This window comes from Equus przewalskii, chromosome X (assembly GCF_037783145.1).
Source record: "Equus przewalskii isolate Varuska chromosome X, EquPr2, whole genome shotgun sequence".
Taxonomy (NCBI): Eukaryota; Metazoa; Chordata; class Mammalia; order Perissodactyla; family Equidae; genus Equus; species Equus przewalskii.
The window spans coordinates 33,173,165-33,179,164 of NC_091863.1; positions in this window are offsets into that span (position 1 = coordinate 33,173,165).

The window sequence follows — 6,000 nt, forward strand, 5'->3', positions numbered from 1 at the left end:
GAACAAGTATAGACAAGTCTTTTGAATATTTTGCTCCTACGGGAAACAGAGAAATGGGATGGTAGCTGTAAGAGGAAGCAGGCTCAAGGGAGGTTCTTTAAGATGAAAGAAACCAGAAATGTTTGTATGCTGATGAGAGTGATGTGCTAATGGGGGAGTAATTAACGCTGCAGGAGAGAGAGGAGAGAGAGCCGCTGGGCTCGCGTGGCTAAGAGGACATGGTGTTGACTTGAGCCAGGAGCAGAGGACTGTCCTTCCCAAGTGGCAGGGCGGACACTGCAGATGCTGTCGCAGGGTGGATGTGGTGGCAGAGGCTGCACACATCCTCCTCGGATCACTTCGGTCTGCTGGGTGAGGCAGGAAGAGAGGCATCAGCTTCCAGGGAGGATGGAGCGGGTGTTGGAGGTGCGAAATCGTCATCTAGAAAAGCGAGAGGGGGAATGGACTGGGGAAATATGGGACCACTGCTGGGCTGCCTTTAGGGCACAAATGAAGGTCATGGTCATTAACTTAAAGTGGGCCCAGTCAGCATGCTTGGGGGCTTTTCTCCACGTGCATGCGGGCCAGAGGCGGTGCAGAACTGGGTGTGAGCATGGCTGCGGTTTTGCACGGTGAGCACAGGGAGACCAGAGAGAGGTAAGGAAGCTGAGGATTCTGCCCAGGAGTGGTAGGAATCTTTAGTCATGGTGTTTGAGTGGTGTAAGGAGGGGACAGAGGCCGTCGAGCAGAGGAGGGACCGTGGAAAGGCAGAGGGTCAAAGACGCTGCAAGTCTGTTGCAGTGGGATGATGTTGGCGTGGGAGTCTGGAGGGCGTGAGCTGGAAAGTCAGGAGGAAAGTCAGAAAGGGGGATGTATGGTACTGAGTTGGAGAAGCTGCAGTTTTCTGGTACAAGGCCTCAGGTTTTGCTGTGGCAGTGAGTGGCTGAGGGGGCTGAGGGGGGCTGAGGACAAGCGCAGTGGAGGAGAGGCGGCCAGAGAATGGACAGGCCAGGCTGGAGGAAGCCTCGTCTGCCCACAGATGGACCTCGCTCTCCCTTGGATTAACACCTGCTTCCCCAGACGTCCTCAATGCCATCAACCAAGGTCAAGGGGAAGACCTCTGTACTTTGCCCCTCCCCCAGCAGGGGTCCAGAGGTGGCTGTGGACCTGAGGCAAAGATCTCACACACACACACACCACCAAGCCTTCTACCCTACTCCCTCCATCAGGGATCAAGAAGGACCATCAAGGGTCACATATTTATTAAGGACCCACTACATGCCAGGCAACAACATTAATACCTACTATGTGGCAGGTGCTGAGTACATGTCTTCTCTTCTTTAACCCTTTTAGTAACCATGAGGAAAGTACTGTTAACTGGCCCATTTTACAGCTGAGAAAATGGAGGCTCAGAAGATGTAAACTCTGGTCTGCTGATTCCAGAATCTGAAACCGAGAACGCACTGCCTCCCCTTGTGGGCGATCTGGAGAGGAACCAGATCCAGCCCCCACCTCAGGTGTGGAAACAGGTAATTGTAGAACTTTGCACATTTATTCTTTTGCTCTGGTTCTTCCAGGCTTCCTCTCCCTCCCGGGAAGCCAGACCCTACCCTCTCCCTTCCCCGTAGCTCGGAGAATCCACGTCCGGGTTTGCCCGAGATTGAGGGTTTCCTGGGCTGCTGGATTTTCGGTGCTAAAATCAGGACAGTCCTGGGCGAGCGGGCCGGTTTGGCCCACCAGCTGCGGCTCGCCCATCGGCTGCTTCTCCCGCTGTGCTCTCCTTCTCCTGCAGTAGTTTTGCTCACTGCATGCATGGCATCTGTTTGCCTTCCACTGTCTCCTTGGGGGCCGTGAGGACTCCCCAGGCACCCTCTGGGAGCCCAGCACCCTGGTGGGGGGAGACTAGAGGCTGCAGTGAGGGTTTAAACACGGCCCATAAATGCTTTTTGGGTGCCCATAGTTGACCTGAACATCACCCCAAAACAGACACATCACTCACATCAACGGGCTAGAACATTCTGGGCTCAGCTGACATCTGGGGAGGAAGAAAAGGGCAATCTCTTGGGCAGGTTTGCCATTCAACTCATTCATTCATTCATTTACCAGATACCTGTTGAGCACCGACTGTGTGCCAAATTCTGCTCTAGGAAGCAGTGAACAAGTCAGGCGGAATCCCTGGCTTATGTTCTCTGGCCTCCCACAGCATCTGTCTCCCTGTCTGTCTCCTTGGTGGAAAAAAAAAAGGCAGTACCGAAGTCTTCCACGTAGTTCCATTCCCAACACCCGGGATGGGACTGTTACATAGGAGATGTTTAATACACGTTAAATGAATGGCTGTTTGAATGAATGAATGGGTGCACGAGTAATGGAAGGTTCCCACATTACTGCCTTAAGTTCCATCCTGAGACGTCCACTGACTTTGATAAGGTCTCTCCATGTTGAAGGCACATGTCCCTGGGAGGGACAGTGGCCAATTGTGCTTAGTGCAAAAATGACAGCTGATGGAAGAGTGGAGGTTTGTGAGGGGCTGAGGTGCAATGTCAAGGCTAAGAGGACCTCAGGGAAGCCCGGGGGAGCCGGGCCTACCAGCAGCCTCAAATAATCAGCGGGCAGCAGAAGGCACTGAGCAGCTGGGGAAGAGACGGTGGAGACGGCGAGCACTGTTAAGGAAGAAGTTATCCGTGGCACTTGTTACAGATGCTAAGGCAGACTTCATGCCGGAGCATCGCGACCACTGCAATGGGGTTTGCAGCAGGGCAGAGAGATTGGGCTCAACTCTGAATGCAACAGGACAAGTGGGGATTTGTAGCCAAGGAGCAGTGTCGGGGCAGGGGAGGCGGGGGTGGGGTGGGGGTCAGCCGATGGAAAATTACTAAGAGGAAAGTCAGGGGTAAGGAGGATTCTGGCTAAACCGACTGGACGGGATTTTTGCCAAAGGCAGGCCAGGGTGATAAGATAATGGAGGGGAGGGAATGAGGAATTTGATCAGATAGCAAGGGTGGGGGATTGGGGTTTAACTGACTCAGCGGGCTTCCTGCTAAAACTGGAACAAGGTCAGGGCCTAGTCGGAGGGCTGGGGGAGCCTCACGCAAGCTTGGTCAAAGGAGAGTCTTTGTGAGCACAAAGAAAGGCACCTGCAGCTGCCACCTGCTGCTGGCCCTGAAGAGCCGGGCTAGGAAGAAGGGGAAAGAACTCAGGATTTCTTTCAGAGCAAATCCTGGTCCATCCATTGAGCAAATGTTACCCAGGACAGACCACGGGCTCTGGCGTTGACTGATCAATTTCAACTCCAACTCCATCATTGACTGTGTTACCTTGGGCGAGTCCCTTCGCCACTCTGTGCCTCACTTTCCCCATTTGTCAAATGAGGGTAATGATGCTGACCTCGGAGGGTTGTTCTAAGGATCGTCTAAGGCAGTGGTTCTCAGAGAGGTCTCCAGACCATCAGCATCCCCTGGGAACTGGTTAGAAATGTAAATTCTCAGGCCCCCCCAGACCTGCTGAATCAGAAACCCAGCCACTTTAACAAGCCTCTAGAGGATTCTGATGAGCTCAGGTTTGAGAAACACCGTGCAAGGTCAGCACAGGAAGAAACTCTTTGTAAGTGAGAAATTCTTGTTTTCTGCCCTGATTACAGAATCAGGGGAGTGGGTTTCAGAGCTGCCCTCTGCTTGCACAATTGAATCACCTGGCCTCTTCCCAGACCAATTATATCAGGCTTCCTGGGGATGGGTGATGCAGACGGCCGCAGCTTTTAGAGCTCCCCAGGTGATTCCAAGCGCAGCCAGCTAGCCGGTATCAGAGCCCCCGGAGGGCTTGTTAAAGCAGACTGCCACCCCACCCCCGAGTGCCTGGTCTCCTAGGTCTGGGATAGGGCTCCGGAATCCACATTTCCAACAAGCTGCTAGATGATGCTGGCACTGCTGGTTCTTGGACCACACCTTGACATCCACTGCCCAGGGTGGTTAGATCGTCAGGAGATGTGCGGAAGGTGTGAGGACTTGGGGAAAATCTCAGCAGCCCTCCCCCCATCCCCCCACCCCCGCAGTGAAGCATGGGATAGCTGGGTCTGACCCTTGCTTTTGCACATCCGTTGTTGTCATCACACTGTCTGCAGGGAGCGATGAGATTGGCTGACATTTGTGAAGGAGCCGAGCTGTGGTGCGGCCTCGTCGGAGAGAGCAGGAATCATCTCTACTGTCTCGGCTGATCCCCGGAAAGTCAATCAAGAGGAGCCGCCTGGATTAGGGCCCCTTGGACAGCAAGGGGAATAACCTCCAGGGTTCCCCACCTCCGTCCCTGGCCCTGGCCTCCGTACCTGCATTTTCTTAGGAGTAGAGAGTTTCTTTTATGATTTTATTCCACTTCCCCTCGCTCCCAAGCTCCCCCAGTGGAGAGAGGAATAGGGAACCCAGAGACAGAGATGTTTTCTGTAGGGTTTTCCGTTGCTGAGTTCATCTATTCATTCAACAATCATTTCATTCAACAAATCTACATGGCAGCTCAGGCGGGCAGGGAATTTTGTCTGTTTTGTTCAATGCTGTACGCCCAGTGTCTGGCACACAGTCAGTGCTCAATAAATATTTGTTCAGTGAGGGAGGGCCAACTTTGGGCTAGTCCCTCCACCGGGTGAGGAAGACACAGCCCCTGCCCTCAAGCACCCAGAGCATTGTGCTGGGGGACAAAGTTGCTTAGCCAGGGACCACAGCCCGTGTGACAGGTGAGGCAACAGCCCAGGGTCTGGGAGCGTTTGGCAGAGGCCCCATCCCTCTAGGGGAGTGAGGCTTTGGGGGGCCAGGAAGGGGCTCCCAGGGGAGGTATGTGTCAGCTGAAGCCTGAAAGATAAGCAGGCCAGGAGTAGAAGCACAGGTGAAGGGAGCTGACTGTCTCTTATATGCTGCTGGGGCAGGGGGTGGGGGCGTGGGGGGGTAGTGTGTAAAGTGGCACAACCACTTCAGAAACTGGCAGGATTGTACATTTTATTTTTTTAATTTACTTTTTTTTTTTTAAGCTTTGAACTTTCCCTCTCTGACTTTCTTCTTTTTTGCGGGGGGGCGGTTTTTTTGGTGAAGAAGACTGGCCCTGAGCTAACATTTGTTGCCAATCTTCCTGTTTTTTTGTTCTCCCCAAAGCACCCTAGTACATAGTTGGATATCTTAGCTGTAGGTCCTTCTAGTTGTGGCATGTGGGATGCCACCTCGGCATGGCTTGACTAGCGGGGCCATGTCCACATCCAGGATCCGAACCGGGGAAACCCTGGGCTACCGAAGCAGAGCGTGCGAACTTAACCACTCGGCCAAGGGGCCGGCCCCTAGGATTGTACAAATTCTGCTCTAGGAAGCAGTGAACAAGTCAGCCGGAATTGAATTATACACTTTCGGATGGTGAATTTTATGTGATGTGAATTTTGCCTCGATACAAAAACCTTGTTTGTAACGCAATACACTTGCTCGTGCTTCCTGCACGGAATGAACTACAGCACTGGCCATCCGGACGAAGCCCTGCTCAGCTTCCTTCTGGAGCGCATCTTACTCCCAAGGACCACCAAATGGAACCGGTGTCCATCGTTTCCATACACGTCTTTATGGTTTTCTGTCTGAGCTGTGTATCGCGATGTGGAAGGCGGCCGTGTGCGTAGCCGGAGCTTCCGGATCTCCCTGTCGTCCTGCTGTCCAGCTGCTCTTAGCTCAGCCGTGTGTCTGCAAGGCGCCGCTCTCGGCATCTGGGAGCCTCCCTCAGGCACTCTGCCTGCTGTTGGGGTTGCGCTGTGTGAGGACACCGCAAGGAACCCGTCCAGTCTCCTCGGCTGAACCTGGTCCGGGGTGTCTCGCTGGATCCCCAGCACAAACCCCCGAAGTGCGTGCTATGATTAACCCCGCTTTGCAGAGGGGGGATCTAAAGTGTGGTCCGAGCACGGCTGTGACTGGTGGGGCCTGGACAACCCCCAGGGGATCGTGGTCTTTTCCCTCCTCTTTGGGGAGTTTGAGTACTCACTCAGCCCCGCCTTTCACCCACTGCAGT